At 56.8% G+C, this 20,436-nt stretch overlaps 1 protein-coding gene and 1 long non-coding RNA gene across 8 annotated transcripts in view; one reads left to right on the top strand and one right to left on the bottom strand.

The window, feature by feature from the left end:
• The window catches only part of TCF20 (transcription factor 20), a 183,637-nt gene that overhangs the window by 86,869 nt on the left and 76,332 nt on the right, over positions 1–20,436 (bottom strand). For 4 of the 6 annotated variants that reach the window (XM_051834097.2, XM_051834096.2, XM_051834092.2 and 1 more), the window contains exon 1: positions 9,752–9,883. The exons of the other annotated variants lie outside the window; for them this stretch is intronic. The gene's annotated coding sequence lies outside the window, so the exon portion shown is untranslated. Of the gene's footprint in view, positions 1–9,751; positions 9,884–20,436 lie in introns of those variants that run through there. 6 annotated transcript variants of the gene reach the window in all.
• Positions 10,157–15,833, top strand: LOC138844448 (uncharacterized). Of its 2 annotated transcripts, XR_011380307.1 has the most exons (3): positions 10,184–10,764; positions 10,889–10,996; positions 11,879–15,833. It is a non-coding gene; the product is annotated as an uncharacterized lncRNA (long non-coding RNA). The 2 variants fall into 2 exon arrangements; XR_011380306.1 differs by having other exon boundaries at positions 10,157–10,996.

Genomic DNA, 20,436 nt, shown 5'->3' on the forward strand with positions numbered 1-20,436 from the left:
CCCATGAGTGCCAGCTGGAGTCCCGGCGGCTCCTCTTCCCATCCAGCTCTCTGCTGTGGCCCGGGAGGGCAGTGGAGGATGGCCCAAGTGCTTGTGCCCCTGCTCCCGCGTGGGAGATTTGAAAGAAGCTCCTGGCTCCTGATCAGCTCAGCTCCAGCCATTGTGGCTACCAGGGAATGAAACAGTGCATCGAAGACCTCTCTGTCTCTCCCTCTCTCTGTAACTCTGCTTCTCAAATAAGTAAATAAAAATCTTTAAAAAAAATTCCATTTTGGCTTATAAAGGTCATGATATCAGTGAAATATGCAAGCGTAGTTATGTCAAGCAAAACGAGGAGCTAGGAAAGGTCTCTCTGAAGCTGTCAATGGGAAAGTCATCAGTTTTTGGACAATCAAGAGTGCCTGGGGATACTTAGGATCAGCCAGGGAGAGAGTACACTGAAAAAAGAGGGTCTCGGGGCTGGTGCTGTGGCCCATCCCTGCAATGTCAGCATCACATATGGGTGCCAGCTCAATTCTGGCTGCCACACTTCTGACCCAACTCCCGACTAATGTGGCTGGGAAGGCAGTGGAGGATGCCCACGTGCTGGGCCCCACACCTATGTGGGAGACCTGGAAGAGGCTCCTGGGTCCAAGCTTCAGCCTGGCTCGTTCCTGGCTGTCGTGGCCATTTGGAGAGTGAATAAGCAGACAGAAGATGGATCTTTCTCTCTCTGCAATTCTACCTTTCAAAATAAAAATTTAAAAAATAGTTATTTCTCCTTTAAAAAAAAAAGGAATCTGACAAAGGTGGGAAGAAATGGCAGAGAAGTGAGTCAATGAGCAGCACATGCTCTTCCGGAGAAGCTCCCACACTTTAAGCTGCCTTGTGTCCCCCTTACTAACTGCCTCTCTGCTAGTCATACATTTGAGGGTGTAACAGCCATAGGACAGGGGCAGGCACTGCGGTGCAGCAGGCTAAATTGTCGCCTGTGATGCCAGCATCCCTATCAAAATGCCAGTTCAAGACCCAGCTGTTCCACTTCTGATCCGGCTTCCTGCCAACGTGACTGGGAAGTCAGCGGAACATGGCCCAAGTCTTGGGCCCCTGCCACCCAAGTCTGAAACCTGGATGGAGCTCCTGGCTTCAGCCTGACCAAGCCCTGGCTGTCGTTGCCATTTGGGGAGTGAACCAGCAGATGAAAGCTCTCTTTCTCGCTCACTCACTCGCTCTCGCTCTCTCACTCTCTATGTCTCTACCCCAGTCTCTCTCTGTCCCTCTGCCTTTCAAATCAATAAATATTTAAAAAATAATAATAATAAGGGGCTGGCTCTGTGGCTCAGTGGGTAAAGCCCTGGCCTGCAGCACCAGCATCCCATATGGGCACCGGTTAGAATCCTGGCTGCTCCATTTCTGATCCAGCTCACCACTAAAGCGCCTGGAAAAGCAGTGGAGGATGGCCCAAATGCTTGGGCTCCTACACCCATGTAGGAGAGCTGGAAAAAGCTCCTGACTCCTGGCTTCAGATCAGCTCAGTTCCAGCCGCTGCAGCCATTTGGGGAGTGAACCAGTAGATGAAAGACCTCTCTCTCTCTCTCTCTCTCTCTCTCTCTCTCTCTCTCTCTCTCTCTCTCTCTCTGTATGTCTCTGTCTTTGTCTCTACCTCTCTCTGTAACTCTGCCTTTCAAATAAATAAAATAAATCTTAAAAAAAAAAAAAAATTGGGGCTGGTGCTGTGGCGCAGCAGGTTAACACCCTGGCCTGAAGCACTGGCATCCCATATGGGTGCCGGTTCGGGACCCGGCAGCTCCACTTCCAATCCAGCTCTCTGCTATGGCCTGGGGAAGCAGTGAAAGATGGCCCAAGTCCTTGGACCCCTGCACCCTTGTGGGAGACCTGGAAGAAGCTCCTGGCTTTGGACAGGTGCAGCTCCGCCCCATTGTGGCCAATTGGGGAGTGAACCAGCAGATGGAAGACACTCCCCCCCCCCCCCCGCATAACTCTTTCAAATAAATAAATAAATCTTTTTTAAAAAAAACACGGTGAATCCAATAATGTATCATTGTCTTGTGCATACAAAAATTTAAATAAATAAATAAATAACAGGATGGCAGAAACCAGACCTGCTCTAGCTGAGTATCTTGCTACACAGCACAACATGGAACATGTGTCTAATAGGCAGCTGTCATTCACTGAGTGTCACACACCTGTAATACGCTCCACATTTTAAGTTTTTTTTTTTTTATTTCTTTGAAAGGCAGAGTTACAGAGTGACAGGAAGAGACAGAGACAGAGATCTTCCATCCACTGATTCACTCCCCAAATGGCTGCAATAGCTGGGGCTGAGCCAGGCTGAAGCTCCCATATGGGTGCCAGGGCCCAACCACTTGGGCTATCCTCCACTGCCCTCCCAGGCACATTAGCAGGGGGCTGGATCAGAGTGGAGCAGCTAGGACTTGAACCAGTGCCCATATGGGATGCTGGCACTGCAGGCAGTAGCTTAACTCACTGCACCACAGCATCAGCCCCACCATACACTAAACATCTTTATGAAGTAACACTGGTGGGGAGAGGTGCTTGGCCCAACAGTTAAGGGGCCACTTGGGAAGCCTACTTCCCATTATCCAAGATTCTGGGTTTGAGTCCCAGTCCCGCTGGCATGCACGGCGGGAGGCAGCAGGTAATGGCACAAGTACTTGATTCTCTGCCACCCATGTAGGGGATCCAGAATGTGAGTTCTAGGCTCTAGTTCCAGGCTGGCCCAGCTCCAGCTATTGCAGGCATTTGGGGAATGAAACAGAAGATGGAAGATCTCTGTTTCTCTCTGCCTTTAAACAAATAAGTAAATGACAACTGTTTGAACAAAGAGAAAAGTAATAGCAATACAATATTCTTTGTCCATACTCTGCTTTCAAGATCAATGTACCATCTCTCCCTTGATTTTTTTTTTTTTTTTTTTTTTAGTTAAGATTTATTTATTTGAAAAGCAGAGGGACTGGTGCTGTGGCATAGGTTAAGGCTCTACCTACAGTGCTGGCATCCAATATGGGTGGCTGGTTGGAGTTCTGGCTGCCCCATTTCCAATCCAGCTCCCTGCCAACGCATCTGGGGAAGCAGTGGAAGATGACCCAAGTATTTGGGTCCCTGCACCCATGTGGGAGACCCAGAAGAAGCTCCTGGCTCCAGCCTGGGCCATTGCAGCCACTTGGAGAGTTGAACCCACAGATGGACGGTATCTCCCTCTCCCCTTTCTTTATTTAAATAAATCTAAAAAAGGAAAGAAGGAAGGCTGGCAGGCAGAGCAATTGGGGTATAGAGGCCTCAGGACAGGGAGAGAGAGAGATCTTCCATCCACTGGCTGAGGTCAGGCCTAAGCCAGGAACCAGAAACTCCATTCCTCCCACATGAGTGGCAGCAGACCAAGTACTTGAGCCATCCTCTGCCACCTTCCCAAGCACACCAGCAGGAAGCTGGATCAGAAGTGAAGCAGCTGGGATGCAAACCAGCACTCAGATGTGGAATACCAGTATCACAAGCAACTTAACCTGCTATGCTACAATGCCATCCCCCCTTGATTTCTTAGGCCTGGAACTGCATGGTCTCCCCTACCAAGTATCTTAGCATTTTCCCACTCAGGAGCCTATCAGTCATCAGTGCTTAGGGAAGAGCGTGGAGTCTGGTGAGAACATGGCCTACCTGCCCCAAAATAGGGTCGGTACAAAGCTGCCTGAACTTGGGCAATTCTCCACCCTCTTGGCTGGCATCCTTCCAAAGTTACAAAGCCAAAGGTTAGACTAGACAATCGCTTCGATTTCTTCCAGCTCTCAGATCAGAGCACACAGGAGGGTGGGAGAAGGCACGCTGGGTGCTAGCTGGCTCTCCGGGCTGCAGGTAGGAAGCCTGCCAGACGTGCACTGTTTCCTGCCCTGCCAGAGCCTCTGCTTGCAGTAGCCTCGTCTCCCTCAGTCACTGGGGATCCTGTGTTGGAAGCGATACCTCACAAAATGCCCTACATACAGAAACCACTAATGCTTGCCAGCTTCATCTGAAGCTTAGGCAAAGTATAATGATTTTAACATCCCAGTCTAAACCTCAGCAAAGACACAAACACAACCAAAAGCTGTTTCTTCCGTTGCCCAGCACTCACCAATGCTACAACACATTTCTTCACTTTTTTATCAGAACAATTTTTAGAAAAACAGAGAGCAAGAGCCAACATTACGGTGTAGAGGGTACAGCCACTGCCGGCAACGCCAGCATACAATGTGAGTGCCAGTTTGTGTCCTGGCTGCTCTACTTCCAACCAAGTTCCTTGCTGTTGGCCTGGGAAAAGCAGTGAAGATGGCCCAAGTACTTGGCCCCCGCCACCCAACTGGAAGACTTGGAAGGAGCTCCTGGCTTCAGCCTAGCCCAATATTAGCCATTATGGCCACCTGAGGAGTGAACCAGTGGATGGAGATATCTGTATCTCCCTCTCTCTGTGTAACCTTGACTTTCAATTAAATAAATTGAAACCGAGAGAGAGAGAGAAAGAAAGAAAGCAGACAACATTCCCCTTCCTTAGCCTCTACAAGGTACCACTAACTAACTCCCTTAAATTCTTCTGAGCCAGGTCTCTACTCACAAAGCATAAAGATACAAGCAGAAGGAGGACTTCAACAAACCCACTTGCACCCTTTGGGGTAACTTCTAAGGTGGTCAGGGCTAATGCAAATTATTCATGCTGTGGACAGGCTTTCTCCACCTCACAGGTCAAGTCCAACTGCCCACTGGCGGGAAAGCTGCAGAACAGGGACTCCTCTGCAACCACTCTGAGCAACTGGGTGCCCGGTCACACTGGGCTTGTGTTTGGGTTATTATTACTATTTTTAATTCTCATTACAGCTGTTACTACCTGACATGCTTGTTTACTCACTGCTTTACAATCCAGCCCCAGAGCAGGCTCTTTCTCCATCTCACCCACCACTGCTTCTCCCATGCTTGTGAAAATCAAAGTGTGCACACACACAGGTCGACTTCAATCTGCATTCAGGGGTGTGGTGCTCAAATGTGGAAACCATCTGCCCATCAGGCTGCTGGCTGAGTGTTCCAACAAACTTCCACCCTTCCCCACAGAACCCCTTACACATACACAGCGCAGTGCAGGTACTTTCCCCCGAGCTCATCCTTTCTTTCTCAACTCCTTACAATCAGGCATAAAATAGAAGCAAGGAGATACAGCAACAACTCACATTAGACAGACCATCATCCTGCTGGGCTGTCATTACCTACAAAGCAAACGCAGCTCTAATGCAGAAAGTACTGATTGTGTTTGTCACCATGACAACCTTTTTCACCCACACTTCAGGTACGAGTATTAAAAAACTTTGAACAGTCTAATAATCAAAAAACTATCTAGTCTAAATGAAACACGACCAAATTATGATCTACTATAAAAGCCTTAGTTTCAGTATGTTTCCAATGTACACCTTTGATGCACTGTTTTACACCAATACATAGGATTTCATTATTTTGATTTATTTTGTTAGTCCCTTTTTTTTTTTTTTAACCTCCACAAAAAGAAAATGAAAGTGGGCCGGTGCTATGGTGCAGTGGGTTAAAGCCCCAGCCTGCAGCACTGGCATCCCACATGGACAAAGGTTCAAGTCCCGGCTGTTCCACCTCCGAGCCAGCTCCCTACTAGTGCACCTGGGAAAGCAGTGGAGGATGGCCTAGGTGCTGTCACCTATGTGGGAGACCCAGATGGAGCTCCTGGCTCCTCTCCTGGCTTCAGTCTGACCCAGACCCAGCTGCTGCAGATATCTGGGGAGTGAACCAGTGGATGAAGATCTCTGTCTCTGTCTCTCCCTCTCCCCGATCTGTCACTCTGCCTTTAAAATAAATATTTTTTTAAAAAAATATTACATAGGGGAGCCAGTGCTGTGATGAAGCAGGTTAAAGCCCTGGCCTGAAGCGCCGACATCACATATGGGCGCCGGTTCTAGTCCCTGCAGCTCCTTTTCCGATCCAGCTCTCTGCTTTGGCCTGGGAAAGCAGAAGATGCCCAAGTCCTTGGGCCCCTGCACCCACGTGGGAGGCCCAGAAGAAACTCCTGGCTCCTGGCTCCTGGCTTCAGATTGGCGCAGCTCCAGCCACTGTAGCCATCTGGGGAGTAAACCAGCGGATGAAAGACCTCTCTGTCTCAACCTCTCTCCGTAACTCTGTCTTTCAAATAAATAAAATAAATCTTAAAAAAAATATTATGTGGGGGCTGGAGTTGTGCCATAGCAAGTAAAGCTGCTGCCTCCAACACTGGCATCTCATAGGATGCCAGTTCAAGTCCAGGCTGCGCCACTTCTAATCCAGATCCCTGCCAATGAGCCAGGGAAAGCAGTGGAAGATGGCCCAAACCCTTGGGCCCCGCACCCACATTAAAGTCCCAGAAGTTCCTGGCTCCTGGCTTCAGTCTGGCCCAGCCCTGGACATTGCAACCATTTGGGGAGTGAACCAGAGGATAGAAGACCTCTCTCTCTCTTTCACTCTGCCTTTCAAATAAATCTTTAAAAAAAATTTATGAGGGCCGGTGTCGCGGCTCACTAGGCTAATCCTCCGCCTTGCTGCGCCGGCACACCAGGTTCTAGTCCCGGTCGGGGTGCCAGATTCTGTCCCGGTTGCCCCTCTTCCAGGCCAGCTCTCTGCTGTGGCCCAGGAGTGCAGTGGAGGATGGCCCAAGTGCTTGGGCCCTGCACCCCATGGGAGACCAGGAGAAGCACCTGGCTCCTGCCATCAGATCAGCGCGGTGCGCCGGCCGCAGCGCGCCAGCCGCGGCGGCCATTGGAGGGTGAACCAACGGCAAAGGAAGACCTTTCTCTCTGTCTCTCTCTCTCTCTCTGACTCCACTCTGCCTGTCAAAAAAAAAAAAAAAAAAATTATGACACCTAAATGTCATGTCATGCGACATCAATTTAGAAACCTCATCTTACATGCATATAAAGTACCTCAGTAGAATAAAAGTTTTATAAAGAATTGCTCCTGATTAGCCATAAGATAAGCATAAAACACACATGAGCATAACTGCTTATAACTTGAGCAACTAAGGTTTTTAAAATCCCACACAAAACACAAGGTCATGCCTCAAATTCTAACAAAATAAACTGCTTACCACGGGAAACCCCAAATCACTCACCGGTGCAAAGGCAGGCAGTGTGGCTCAGAGGGGTATGCCACTGCTTGGGACCCCCCCCATCCTCTTATCAAGTGCCAGCTGCTCTGCTCCTGATGCCATTTCCAGCCAATGTACCTGCGAAGGTGGCGATGACGACACAGAGCTGGGGCCTCTGCCCCCACCTGGGCCCCACATGGGGCTCCCGGCTCCTGGCTTCAGGAGGGAACCGGTGGATGGAAGATTCCTCCTCTTTCTCATTTTGCCTTTCAACTAAGAAAATCTTTAAAACTGTGTCCCCATATAAAGGTGTCTGCCATGTGTTAGGCCTACTGCTAAACAAGAAAACTTGTAGCAAACCATCTCCAAATTCAGCATTCTGAGCCTACCTCCTTTATGACTGTACAGACGGAACAAAAATATGATCTCAGACACACTGCCCCGCATTAGGCACCTGTCCCTCAGGCATCACAGTACTGAAAACTTAAGACAAACAAGACTAAATCCTGAGGCTGATCTAGAAGTACTCACCAGTCAAAAGTACAGCCTGAGGCCCTGACACACCGTAAAATCAGTGGAACTAATTGGGGTTCTTTAGCATGGAAAGAAAGCAGCCTGCCATCATCAGGGAATGAATCAGGGTTCCTAATAATTAGTGCGCCCGAGGTGACACTTAATTCCACAGGAGACATTTCAGAATTCCATCCCATCCCTGTTCTGAGAATGCTGAAGCTGGAAGCCCCGGAAGCAAGCCAAATGCCAAACGTCCCTTGAAAGAGTTTTTAGAAAGATCCATCACAGCTTGTCTGCAATTTTCAAGTAGTCACACACTCTTCTTCTTCTTCTTCCTCTTCTTTTTTTTTTTTTTTTTTGACAGGCAGAGTGGACAGTGAGAGGTCTTCCTTTTGCCATTGGTTCACCCTCCAATGGCCACCACGGCTGGTGCGCTGTGCCGGCCACACACTCTTCTAACTTAAGTCTCTTTTACAACTTCTTCCACCAAAGATTGGAGGGAGTAAAAAAAAAAAAAAAAAAAAGGAAATACAAGGAATCAGCACAGGCTGGAACAACCTGCACACCTTCCGTTCTGAAGCACAGGACAGCACAGGCAAGAGGGCCCCCGCGCCCCCCTCTATGCCCGGCTGGACAACCGCGAGGCGGGAAGCTGCTTGCTAAGACCAGGTAAGGTACCGCCTGCATCTTTCAGGTAAACTGCCCACGGTTAAGACAGCACCAGGAAAAAAAAAAAAAACCACCAGCTAGGGAAAGACAAAAAAACAAAGCCCCAACTCCACGTGGTTTGACCTGTTAAGGCAGTCATCTAACAGAAGCTCAGCACAGGTGACTCGCCGAGGACTACGGTTTATTTGGTGGCCACGCTGAAGCAGGTTCCAGGTCTCCCACGCTGGAATTCAGCGCAGTCTCCCCTTTCCCCAAAGCAGCTACCCCATGCAAGACGTTTCATAATAAAACTCTTCATTCTTCACTAAGACTGTTAACATAAGGGTCCAATTATCATTCAGAGATCAGCCTGTTAGATAACAGCTCTAGAATTCCATCCATTTTACAGCAGTTACCAGAGTCATCTACTCTACGAGGGAAAAACAGCAAGAGGAAAGAGGGGAAATCCTAATTTTGATCTGTCCCCTAAGGGTAAGCTGAAGGGCTGAGCCACCGGCACACTGCACTAGCACCCACAACCACAAAGAGAGACAATAATCCCCACCCACAAACCGAGGCAGGCGGCCGCCCCTAGGCACCGCCCCCCCCCCCCCGGCTCCCTAAATTCCACTCCCGGGCAGGCGCACGGAGGTGTCCCACGTCCAGCCGCGGGCGCCGCGGGCTCGCGCGGGCTGGCCCTCGGCTCTCCTTCAACCACTTTTCCCCCGAAAGCAGGGACAAGCAGCCTGCAGCCCCCTGGGCTTCCCAGGCGAGCGCAGGCTCGCACCGACCGAGACCCCCGGCTCTCACGCAGCGCCCCGCACCCGCACCCGCGGCGGGGGAGGGGAGCCAGCCGCACGCAGGAAGTGTCCTGCGCCCCGCGGCGGCACCTGCCCTCCGCCCCCAACAGGCGAGAAGCAGCCGCGTCCACATGGCTTCAGGTGTTCACCGGCAGGCAGCAGGGTCCGGCGCGCTCCGACTCCCGGGCGCCCCGACGCGGCTCCCTTCAGCCAGGCCCCTCCCCGCCCGCCCAAGCCCGGCCCTCCGGCCGGCCTCGCCTCCAGCCCGCAACGACAGCCGAGCGCCACGGGACCCCGCGGCCGCAGGCACTGACCCCGCCGACGCCGGGCGCTGCCCGTTCACTCCCTCCGGCTGTGCACCCGCGGCTGCGAACAGGTACCTTCCCCCTCCCTCCGGCCAGGACGGGCGCCCTCACCCCGGCCGGAGCCCCAGGCAGGACCGAGACCCCTCCGCGCGCTGACGCCAGGTCGGGTCGCTGCCCCGCAGGAGCCCCAGGCCAGGCCCAGCCCCGGCTGCATGCCGGGCCGGCCCCCTCAGCACCCGAGCCCCGGCCCGGAGTCCGGAGGCTCCGCACTCCCAGGTCGGACCGGGCGAAGACCTGCGCCCCCCGACCCCCAGGCCGGACCAGCCGGCCTGGCCCCTCCCGCCTCGGGCCCGGGCGGCGGTTACCTGCGGGAGCCCCTCGCCCCGTCCCTCGACCTCCGCCGGGGGCAGGAGGGGAGGTAGCGGCGGCGGCGGGCGGCGCTGCGCGGGGTGGGGGTGGGGGTGCCTCCGCCGCCTCCAGCTCGGACGCCCCAGCCGGCGGCGGGGCGGGCCGGGGCCGCGGCCCCTCGAGGCTCGCGCCGGCCCGCGCGCTCGCTCGCTCGCTCCGCGGCCCGGCGCGCCTCAGGGCGGGCTCCCCCGGCGGAGGCCGTGGCCGCCTCGTAGGGGCCGAAGGCGGCTCGGCTCCGGGTTTTTTCTCTCCATTCTCCCAACACACAGGAAATAACAGAGCGTCAGGTGACGGCGCGCGGCCAATGGGGAGGCTCCGAGCCGCGGCGCGCGGGCGGGCGGGAGGGCGCGCGGCGGGGCGGGGCGCGCGGCGGGGGCGGGGCGGCCGGGGGCGGGGCGGCGCGCGCGTGCCCTCCCGCGTGCGGCGGCGTCGAGGCCGGCGCGCGCCGGGCCGGGGCCGCCGAGCCCCCGAGCCCCGCGGCCGGGTCGCACGGGGCTGTCCCTGCGCGGCGGCGGCGTGCCGCGCGCCGCTCGCCCTGTGCCATCTTGGCCCCTGGCTCGCGGCCGTCGCGGGGGTGGCCGCGAGCCAACTTTCTGGGGAGTTGGTGCCCCGGAATCCCTCGCTGGAATTTCTGGAGTTCCCTGAAGCCTCCCACGCCAGAATCGCGCGTCCGGCAGCCGGCGAGCGAGGGCCCGGCCCCCTCCTGCAACCTGCGTGGTCGGGCCAGGCCGTGCACCCGCTGGGCCCCCTGGGCAGCCCCCGGCCAGCCTGGTTCCCTTGCCCCGCCAGACCTCTGGCGCCCCATGTCTTTGGGTGAACGACTGGGGCCTAAGGAACCGCGAGGGGGAGGCCCACCTGTCTCGCGTGTAGACCAGAAGCTCCGCGAATGCCAGCGGCCGTCGTTCGGAAGCTGCAGTGCCCCGCTGGCCGGACCCCAGGGCTACAGCTTCTGGCGCCCAGGCTCAGACAGGTGTGACTCCACTGCCCCGAGAAGGGGATCCCGCCCACTGGGGCTGGCCCTGCGGTGTAGCGAGTGCAACGCCGGCATCCTAGGAGCGCCGGTTCGAGGCCCAGCTGCTCCGCTTGCTCTCCAGCTCCCTGCTATGGCCTGGGAAGGCAGTGGAGGAGGCTCAAGTCCTTGGGCACCTGCACCCACGTGTGAGACCGGAAGAAGCTCCTGGCTCAGCCAGGCCCAACTAGGGGTGAGTGAACCAGCGGATGGAAGTTTGATCTCCCCCTCCCCTTCCTCTCTCCCCCATAACTCTGCCTCTCAAATAAATAAATAAATAAATCTTAATAAAACATAATCCCAACCACTGCTGGCCGTCGGTGCCGTGTGAGGAGACGCGGGTAGAATGCCCGTGTCTGGAGTATTTGCGACTCTGCCTCTGATTCGCCCAGTGACCGGCCAAATCCTCTCCCCACTTTGGGCCTGTTTCCCGTTGCTGCACTGGGGCCGAGCACTTGGACGGGCACTGCCTAGTCCACCCGTCCGAGACGCTGGAGGGCTGTGTGGCTTCCCCTCCAGGAACCCGACCCGGGGGGTAAATGGGGACAGGAAAAGTGTTTCAGGCAGCAGGTGCTGGCTGACAGGAACCAGGTGTGGCCGGCACCAGACGCCTGTGCGTTTGAGGTACAGTTCCCCAGGGCCACCCGGGCAGGGCCCCGTGGTGGGAGGTAGTTGAGGAAGGCAGGGACTGCTCCCGGGTGGGTGGGGGCTTTTCCCCGGCACCTCCCGCGTGCCAGGCAGGAGGCCAGGCTCTTCCGAGGCAGAGCGCCACAGGCCACAGGCCCTGCCCGCTGGCTGTTCCCATTGTTCTTCCAAGTCTCATTTCCAAATTCTCAGGCACCAAGGCTTCTCAAAGGCCAGTGCTTTGCTGCTTGGGCCAGGGCTGAGAGGGAGGGGGAGGGACGTGCACAGACCCCTGTCCAGTCCCTGGGCAGAAAGGGTGGGATGCGCAGGCATTTCTTGCAGACCCGGTGCCGGGGGCAGCCTCACTTTCTTGAGAGAATTCAGGAAAAGGGGAGCCATCTCCTCATCTCCCCGTCACTCCTCTCTCCTTCCTCCACGCACTGTGTTCCAGGGGTCGAGCGAGGTGGACGAGCTGTGGCGGTCATTCAAACGGGAAAGAATGAAGAGGACTGGAGCCCCAGCTCCTGTCTGCTCCTGTCCCGACACGGACCCTGCTGGAACACTGCCCAGATGGCCTCCACCTGGAACGTCGTCCCCAGTCGTGGCATACAAGGACACGCGTGGGCGTCACGGCCAACAGACTGCTTTGGGTGACTCTTGAGCTGCGTGGTCTTTTTTTCTTAAAGATTTTTTATTTACTTTATTTACTTGAGAGGCAGAGTTACAGAGAGAGGGAGAGACAGAGAGAAAGGTCTTCCATCCAAGAGTTCACTCCCCAGATGGCCACAACGGCTGGAGCTGGGCCGATGCAAAGCCAGGAGCCAGGAGCTACTTCCGGGTCTCCCACGCGGATGCAGAGGCCCAAGCACTTGGGCCGTCCTCCACTGCTTTCCAGGCTGTCAGGAGGGAGTTGGATCAGAAGTGGAGCAGCTGGGACGTGGACCAGCGCCCACATGGGATGCCATGCTTAACCTACTAGGCCACAGCGCCGGCCGCCTGTGCCGCATGGCCATGAACCTCTCGCTTCGCCTCAGCTTTGGTTTCTTCAGGTGAAAAGCGGGAATGACACTGCCTCCCGAGCGAGTGTCGCAGCAGTCTGAAGAAGAGCTGCAGAAAGAACTCGGCTCACTACCGGCACGTGGCAGCACCAGCTGTGGTGCCGCCGTGTGGACTGAGCGTCTGAGAGCCCACGGGGGCAGGAGCTCGGCAGCTCGGAGCCCCTTCCTCTCATGTCACGTTGGTGACTTCCGCTGGTCTCAGGTGGCCTCGAGTGTTTGAGTCCTGCGTTTTCTACCACACTTTGAACTCTTTCAGGAAAGCACTTCTGATTAGGTAGGGTTTTGTCTTTCTCCTAACACAGTCCACCACAAAAAAAAAAAGACAGACAGACAGACTTGTTGAACAGAATCAGTGTGTATCAATTCCAGCAGCAACACGAATCCTCTCCCGCCTCTTCCGCCTCCAAGACAGCTTTGCCAACCCTGTGTCACTCCTTTTATTACAAACTCCTCTGCCCTCCTGCAGGCGCCTGGGCCGCTCCGGGATTACAAATGGAGCCTTCTGCCTCTAGGTCACTGGTTCCGCTACCATCTGTCAGCACGGATTGATGGAGGAGACTGGCCCTGCTCGGCAGATCAGTGACTTGTGTGACGCGAGCCGGGTGTCGGTGCCTTCGGCGGCAGGCAATGTCCTTCCTCTCACCCGCTGGTTCTCTGGAGCTCACACACAGGCGCCGGCTCTCCCTCGTCTCAGGAGGGGCCACCTGCTAACTGTAGTGCACAAGAGGGACCTGAATTCCTGCTCTCACGCTTGGGCCCTCGCCTCTAGTCTTCCAGGAGGCCGCTGACAAAAGTCTCTGGTTAACAGCATCCTGCTGGGCCTGTCCCGAGCAGGCAAAGCCCAGGGACGCTGAACATGCACAGAGCAGCAGAGGTGGCCCCGAGCTTTGTGGACATACCTCACTGCAGAAGGATGCTTTCTCAGTCAAGGTCATGTCTGAAGCTAAGAGAGGGGCCCCCAGAGGGCAAGCAATCCAAGCTTCCCACTGTGCTCAGGGCAGGGGGGAGAGATGAGGCTGTGGACGTGGGTAAGGGAGATGGAAGCTGATGCCCGCTGGTCTCTCAGGGCTGTTTGTGAATGTGTCCATCTCTCCCCTGGACTGCAGGTGTCTGCAGGGCAGACATGTGCCTGCCTCCTGCAGGCCTCCAGCCTATACAGGCAGGGTGGAGCAGCTTGTCCACAAAAGTGGTCACAGTGACCACGCAGCCCAGACGCAGTCAAGCTTACTGTGAACCAGGCGCCGTGCAAACCACGTAATGGTTGCACCGATCTGATGACTGTTACTACTGTCACTCGTTTCACAGACTGATCCCCGAGGCACAGAGAGTGTAAGTAACTTATCTGAAGTCGCACAGCTGGGAGGAGGCCAAGTTGGGATTTGAACTCAGAGCTTCAGAGTTTACACTCCTAACCACCCAGTTTACTGGCAAGACAGACAGGAAGAGACATTTGGTGAGAGGACAGCAGGCTCAGCACCAGCCTCTCCCCACCAGTTACGTGTTGAGGTCCCGGAGGCCAGAGGGCCTGAGAGACCCCACTAAGAGCCACTGTGCACCAGCTCGCTGGTTCCTGCAGGGAACACAGCCCTAACACCTGAGCAGGTGGCAAGACAATCTAGAAGCCCCACAGCCTGGTCACTTGGAAGATCATCCCCTGCCCGGCTCCACACTTACTGCCCCTGCTGGTTCCACCGGGAAGCAGCAGCGCAGGTCCCTGAGCTGGGGCCAGCCTACTCTTACCCACATGTGCCCCGCAGCAGATCAGGCAATGGCGCCAAGTCTCAGTCTCTTCCTGTGTAAGCTGGGAGTGTGGGGGAAGGGGCCAGGTGATCGCCTGGCTCCAGGGAGTCAGGAATCTTACCTGGCGATCCCATTCACTCCATCGTCATTCTGTGAGGCAGGGGCTGTCGTCTTCCTCGGGCGGGGCAGGAAATGGGCCCACACAGAGAGGGGGATCTGCCCGAGTCACACGGCCAGCAAGGGGCAGAGCTGTGATCTGGACTCAGTGTCTGGCTCCAGGGCCCCCACCGAGCCCCTCAGAGCAGCACAGAGGCTTACGAGTGAGGATCAGTGTGATAGTGCCAGTGACGGAGGTCTCATCTGAGGATTTCACCTGCTGCACCTTGAGCAGTCCTCACAAGCAGCCTGGTCTTGACTCATTTGGCACCTGAGGAAACTGAGGCACAGAGCGGCTGGGAGGGGGCAGAGCCGCAGCGTGAAGCCAGGCAGACAGGGCGCAGGGCCCCTGCATCGCTTCGTCAGGAGCTGACAATGGGAGGTTCCTTCCCATTGGGATTATTCTGCTTGAAAGCTGGAGACTTTTAGCCACATCATTGTCTGGGCTCCACAGGCAGGCAGTGCCACATGCTGAGGCATGCTGGGAAAAGACTTTGTTCCATCCTGTTTTGTTGACATGCTCTTCATTTTTAAGCCCTAAACCCAAGCTTCCTGCTAAGAATTCAAGCCGTGGAGAAAAGCTCGGCCATGATAATGGCCACTGCACTTCCTGGGCTTCCAGTGTTCCCTGTGCTCTGGGCTCCGGATGTGTTGCTTGACCTCAACCTTCACAGCATCAGAACAGCCCCCAGTTCACAGCCGGGGAGGTGCCCAGGATTACTACAGGTGCCCAGCTGCTAAGTGGTGGGACCTCCCCGAGAGTCCTGAGCCGTGGCCACATCCGCTGCTTCCCCACAGAGGCCGGGAGGGTCTTCCTTTGCTGGACGTTCGACAGAAACATTTCTGCTTAGCTCTGCCACAGGCTGGTCCCTCCGTGTGGTGAGTCCTGGGCCATGAGAAGACCCCAGGATGCAGAGGTGGGACTGCATTCTCCATGAGGGAGGCTCAGGAGTGGGGACTCCGGAGGCCCCCTCCAGTCCGTCTCTCCACCCAGTGACGGCAGTGGCCGCTCTGCCACCAGACTGTCTGGGAGGCAGCTACCCCACGCGAGGCTCCTGGCCTGCGTCTCCCTGCCAGTTCCTGAGAACTGCCAAAGCACAGGTGTGAGGCTGGGGAGCCAGAGGATTTGCCAAGACAGTCGGCGCCCCGGCCCCGCAGCACACTCGATAGTTACCCAAAAGCCTCTCTGACCTCACACCCCCGACCAGAAGGTTCCCAGTGGATCCTGAGTGGCTTCGGGGACTCATGTGTATTCCTGTCCGCCTGGAATGCAAAGTCCTCGTCTGGCTCAGCTCTGCTTCCCAGCCTGCGTCCCCGGTCTGCCTCTGCCTCTGCCAAATCGAATGCGGTGTGCTCCTGTCTCCGCCTGTCTGCTCCCACAGCAGGAGCGCGCCTCCTCTTCCTGCCTCAGCATTCGCTCATTCATTAATTCAACAGTGCTTCAGCCCAAGGGCTCCTAGTGCCACACAGCTATGGTCCCATGGGGCTGTTAGGAAGCGGGTCCTCACACAGTCAGTAGTCATTGGTTAACACCCAGGATGTGCGTTAGTAAGAAAGTGTGGCAGGTGCACAGAGGGTGTAAAACGAGACCCTGGGTCTGGGGACTCCGGACACTGGGACAGATAAGAAGTAGAGAAGTAGTCCTATTGCAGGGAAGTGGAAGAGAGTGCCACAGAGGGCACAGCCTGAGCAAAGGCCCTGAGGCCAGAGGGCGCAGGCAGATTCCCAGGAAGGGAAAGGAGTCCAGTGCAATTCAAGTGAAACAAGAAAGCTGGAGGCGCAGCGGAAGAAAGGTGGTGCAGGTCACGGTAGGCTTCGGGGCCTTCTCCTGGGTGCTGGGGGCCGGAGCAGAGCCGCGCTCCCTTCTCCTGGGTGCTGGGGGCCAGAGCAGAGCCGCGCTCCCTTCTCCTGGGTGCTGGGGGCCAGAGCAGAGCCGCGCTCCCTTCTCCTGGGTGCTGGGGGCCGGAGCAGAGCCGCGCTCCCTTCTCCTGGGTGCTGGGGGCCGGAGCAGAGCCGCGCTCCCTTCTCCTGGGTGCTGGGGGCCAGAGCAGAGCCGCGCTCCCTTCTCCTGGGTGCTGGGGGCCGGAGCAGAGCCGCGCTCCCTTCTCCTGGGTGCTGGGGGCCAGAGCAGAGCCACGCTCCCTTCTACATCTCGGGGGCCGGAGCAGAGCCGGCTCCCTTCTACGCCATCTCAGGGGCCGGAGCAGAGCCGCACTCCCTTCTACACCATCTCAGGGGCTGGAGCAGAGCCGGCTCCCTTCTCCTGGGTGCTGGGGGCCGGAGCAGAGCCGCACTCCCTTCTACGCCATCTCAGGGGGCCGGAGCAGAGCCGGCTCCCTTCTACGCCATCTCGCCAGCCTCCCTGCAGCCGCCTCTTCTAGAGAAGCCACCCTGAAGCCTGGCCATCGGGCACTCAGCTGTGAGTTTCCCTATCCCTCCCAGACTGAGTGCTGGCCTCCACCCCATCAGCCAGCCCAGTGCCCAGCACACAGGGCTGCTCCAAAAACATGAGTGGACCGGGCCACCTGAGAGGACCAGGCACCAGTGCTTCCTCCGCAGGGCCTTCCACCTTCTCTAGAAATTACAAAGTTCAAGGTTTTTAGAGAGGCCACAACTCAGGGAGCTCTTGGGACCAGAACTGACAGCGCGTGGCTGTCCATCCCCAGGGTCAGCACACACATGACACATGACCCTGCATAGCTGTCTGCTCCTGGCTGTCTGGTGAATGACCAGAAACAAACCCAAAAGACCTCCGCAGCTGTGAGGTGCTTTCAGGTTTACAAAGCAGTCTCACGCGAGCAGTGTCACACAGCCCTCTGAGGTGGGTAGGGTTAACGCCCCATTTTACAGATGGGGAAACTGAGGCACAGGAAAGGGAGGGTCCCCAGCAAGTTGTGACCACACCACGACTAGAACCTTATCAAAAGTGCAGGTTGTGTATGGGCCCTGTGAGCTGAGGAGAGTGTTCCAGAAATTTCTTCTAAAAGCTTTCTAGAGTGACATACTTCATCAGGATGTCTGTCACGCCAGCAGTGGGAGCCCACACACCAGTTCTCAGAGGCTGTCCTCCACGTCAGCTCCGCAAGCTCAGCCCTCGGCCCTGCGGCGGTAGCTCGGGCCCAGGAGGAGGCTCCCTGGGCTTGAGGTGTGCTTACAGCCAGCTGCTGGAGGGGTCGGTCACCAGCAGAGACCTCCACAGCCCTCACGTGTGCCGGGCACCGCTGGTGCACTGCCTGCACTACCTCACACTGCACTCCCAGAGGCTCTGGGAGGAAGTACAGTCATGAGCCCGGTTCACAGCTGTGGAAACTGAGGCTCAGTGCAGGAAATAATTGGGCCGGGACCACACAGCTGGTGCGTGGCAGCGCCAGGCTTTGAAGCCCTGCAGTGCTCCTGAGCAACCCGAGCCTGCTGAGCGATGCGGGCAGGGAAACAGCCCTTAAGGGCTGTGGCTTTGTGGGCCCCCTGGCTCCGCCCCCACACACCTGGTGGCTGTCATTCCCGTCGTCTTCCACAGATCCCTCTGGGCAAGTCAGGACAGACCTGCATGGTGACCCCAGTGACCTCTGTCTGCTCTCCATGTCCCATCCCCTGCCCCCTCCGCCAATCCCAGGGCTCGGGGCTCCCTTGGCCTGTCTTGCCTCCAATGGGCTTCTTGCATCACAGTCTGTCTCGGTCCCTCTCTGGTGGTAAGTGGGAGGTAACGAAAGGCAGAGGCAGCACTCGCTGAGCAAGCTCCCTAACTCTTGGAACCTCAGTCTCTCCGTCTGTGTAATGGGGGACGTTAATGTAGGTCACCAGTGAAGGCTGCATCCTCACAGGGGACTCATCAGTGCCCTGCATGTGCAGCAGCACCATTTCCTTTCCATTAGTCCAGCTCAGGTGCCCACGGCGTGGCAAACAGGCTCAGGGCAGTGAGCAGCCCGCCATCACCCAGCGCAGGCACAGCGGGGCCAGGCGTCAGGCTGACCCATCCACAGCTTGTGCTCAGGGAAGCCCCCCCCCCTGCTCCATGGCTAGCAGCCCCGCAGACACCCCGCACCGCCTGCACACTGTACGAGGAGGCATGGTGTTGGGCCTCAGTCCCAGTGGGGCGGGGAGGAACAACGAGTCGGCTACGCAGAGGCTGCCTACCAGGCTGGCTGACTGCGGCATGAGAGGGGAGAAGGCATCCTGACCAGGAAAAATCAATGAGCAGATGAGGCCGCCCAAGTCACAACCTGCATGGAACCCATCCAGGAACATCAAAGCAACGAGAGGATCACAGACAGCAGGTGAGCAGACTCAAGGGCCCGTCATACAGATAGGGAAACTGAGGCCCACGGTGGCAGCCATGGCCTGCTCAAGGTCCTGTAGGATGCCTGTGGCTCTGCCACGTGCGAGGGGTGTCCTGCCCCCGGTAACTCTGCACTGGTGGCTGGGCCCTGGCTGGCCTTCATGCTTCACACTCCAGCCACTCACTCCCTTCTGGTTTTTTGCCTGTGTTAACCAAAGGGACCATGGAACCTCATGCAGGAAGACCCAATCTCTGGAGAACCAATCTTCTTGGTTCTGGGGTGCCCAAGCCCCCACCTTACCCCTAATATGTAGTTTGGAGTGGGGAAAGGCTGTATTAGATAAGCTAATGCACAGAGAACTGGAACAGAGCCTGCCTGGCTCAGACTGAGTGCTGCCAGGTTTCAGCTATTGTTACCAGACACAACTGTCAGCCCATTTTATAGCTAGGGAAACTGAGGCTCAGAGGGACTGAGAGGTTGGCCCATAGAAGCTAGGTGCAGGCCTTTTTTAAGCTAACAGTGAGTGAGTGCCCCCAGGGCCAGGCTCTGGGCTGACTGCTGTGCGAGTCCTCACCACAGGCCAGTGATGTGGGAGCTACAGAGCTGACACTCCCCAGAGCCAGGACTCACCTCGACAGTCTGGCCCCAAGCCCTTGGCCACACCTGTGTGCTACCACCCTGATGGGGAGTGGGCGTGGGGAAACACCCACCCCAGCTGGTAGGAGCTTCCAGGGGCTTCAGGGTCCCAGGCTGGAGAGCCACTCCAGGAACCCCCATCCAAGGCAGGGACTTGTTCTGGCATCCCAGCTGCTGCCCCACAATGTTGGCTCTGGCCAGGCCTGGGCCCCAGGAGCCCTGAGACTGCAAATTAAAGGAAGACCCAGGCTTGTCCTTGAATTCAAATATGGGGCCATCTGGGATTCCCAGCACCACAACGCAGCCTGAGGGGTCTGGCTTGGGAGGGACTGGAACAAGGCGCCGTGCAGGATCCTGGAGGAAGGGCCCAGGTGCTAAGACATAAACTTATCCGGGAAGTAGCTTTGTGATGGCCAAGCTGCTTGGTGGAGCCTTCCCGGTGTGTCATCTCCAGAACTGGCTCCCACTGCCCAGGAAAACAGGGCGCCTCCTCCCTCCCGTGGGCTTCAGCCACACAGAGTCATCTGACCCCCACATCCCAAAGCTCCCCTCTGGCGTACACACTCCACTGACAGCTGGGCAAGGGCCCCTCCTCTCTCTCCAGGCCCTTGCAGTGCATCTCGAGGTCTCTCCTGATGGCCCTGTGAGAACTCAAGGCTGCTAGGGAGAACTCTGCACCTCGCCTGAGGTTGCCAGCAGTCAGCTCCCACGTGACCACGCTGCCACTCACTGAGCACTGCACTCCCTAGAACAAGCCTGCAGGGAAGGAGTCCTACTCCCTGGTCCCCACCTTTTAAAGCTTGCTCCCAGAGACTGAGCTGTTTACCCAGGGTCACACAGCCAGAACACTTGGCAGCGCACGGGTACTCAAGGAAGCCCTAGTCAGGTCTCTGACTCCAAACCCTGGAGGGAGGGGGCACACTAGACTTCTCCCACCTCTGTCTGCCATGAGGCTGCTCAAGTGGGCTGAAAGGGACCAGCTGGGCTCAGTAGCTGCCCAGCCTGGTGCCCCCAGCACCTCCCAGGAGGCTCTTGAGCCCTGGGGTCTGGAATCGACCCAGCACCTTAGTTTTGAGATCCCATCCACCATTCCTTGTCCATCTGGCACACGGAGCTCCTTGAGGCACAAGAGCCCTGCAGGC

This window comes from Oryctolagus cuniculus, chromosome 11, assembly GCF_964237555.1.
Source record: "Oryctolagus cuniculus chromosome 11, mOryCun1.1, whole genome shotgun sequence".
NCBI lineage: Eukaryota > Metazoa > Chordata > Mammalia > Lagomorpha > Leporidae > Oryctolagus > Oryctolagus cuniculus.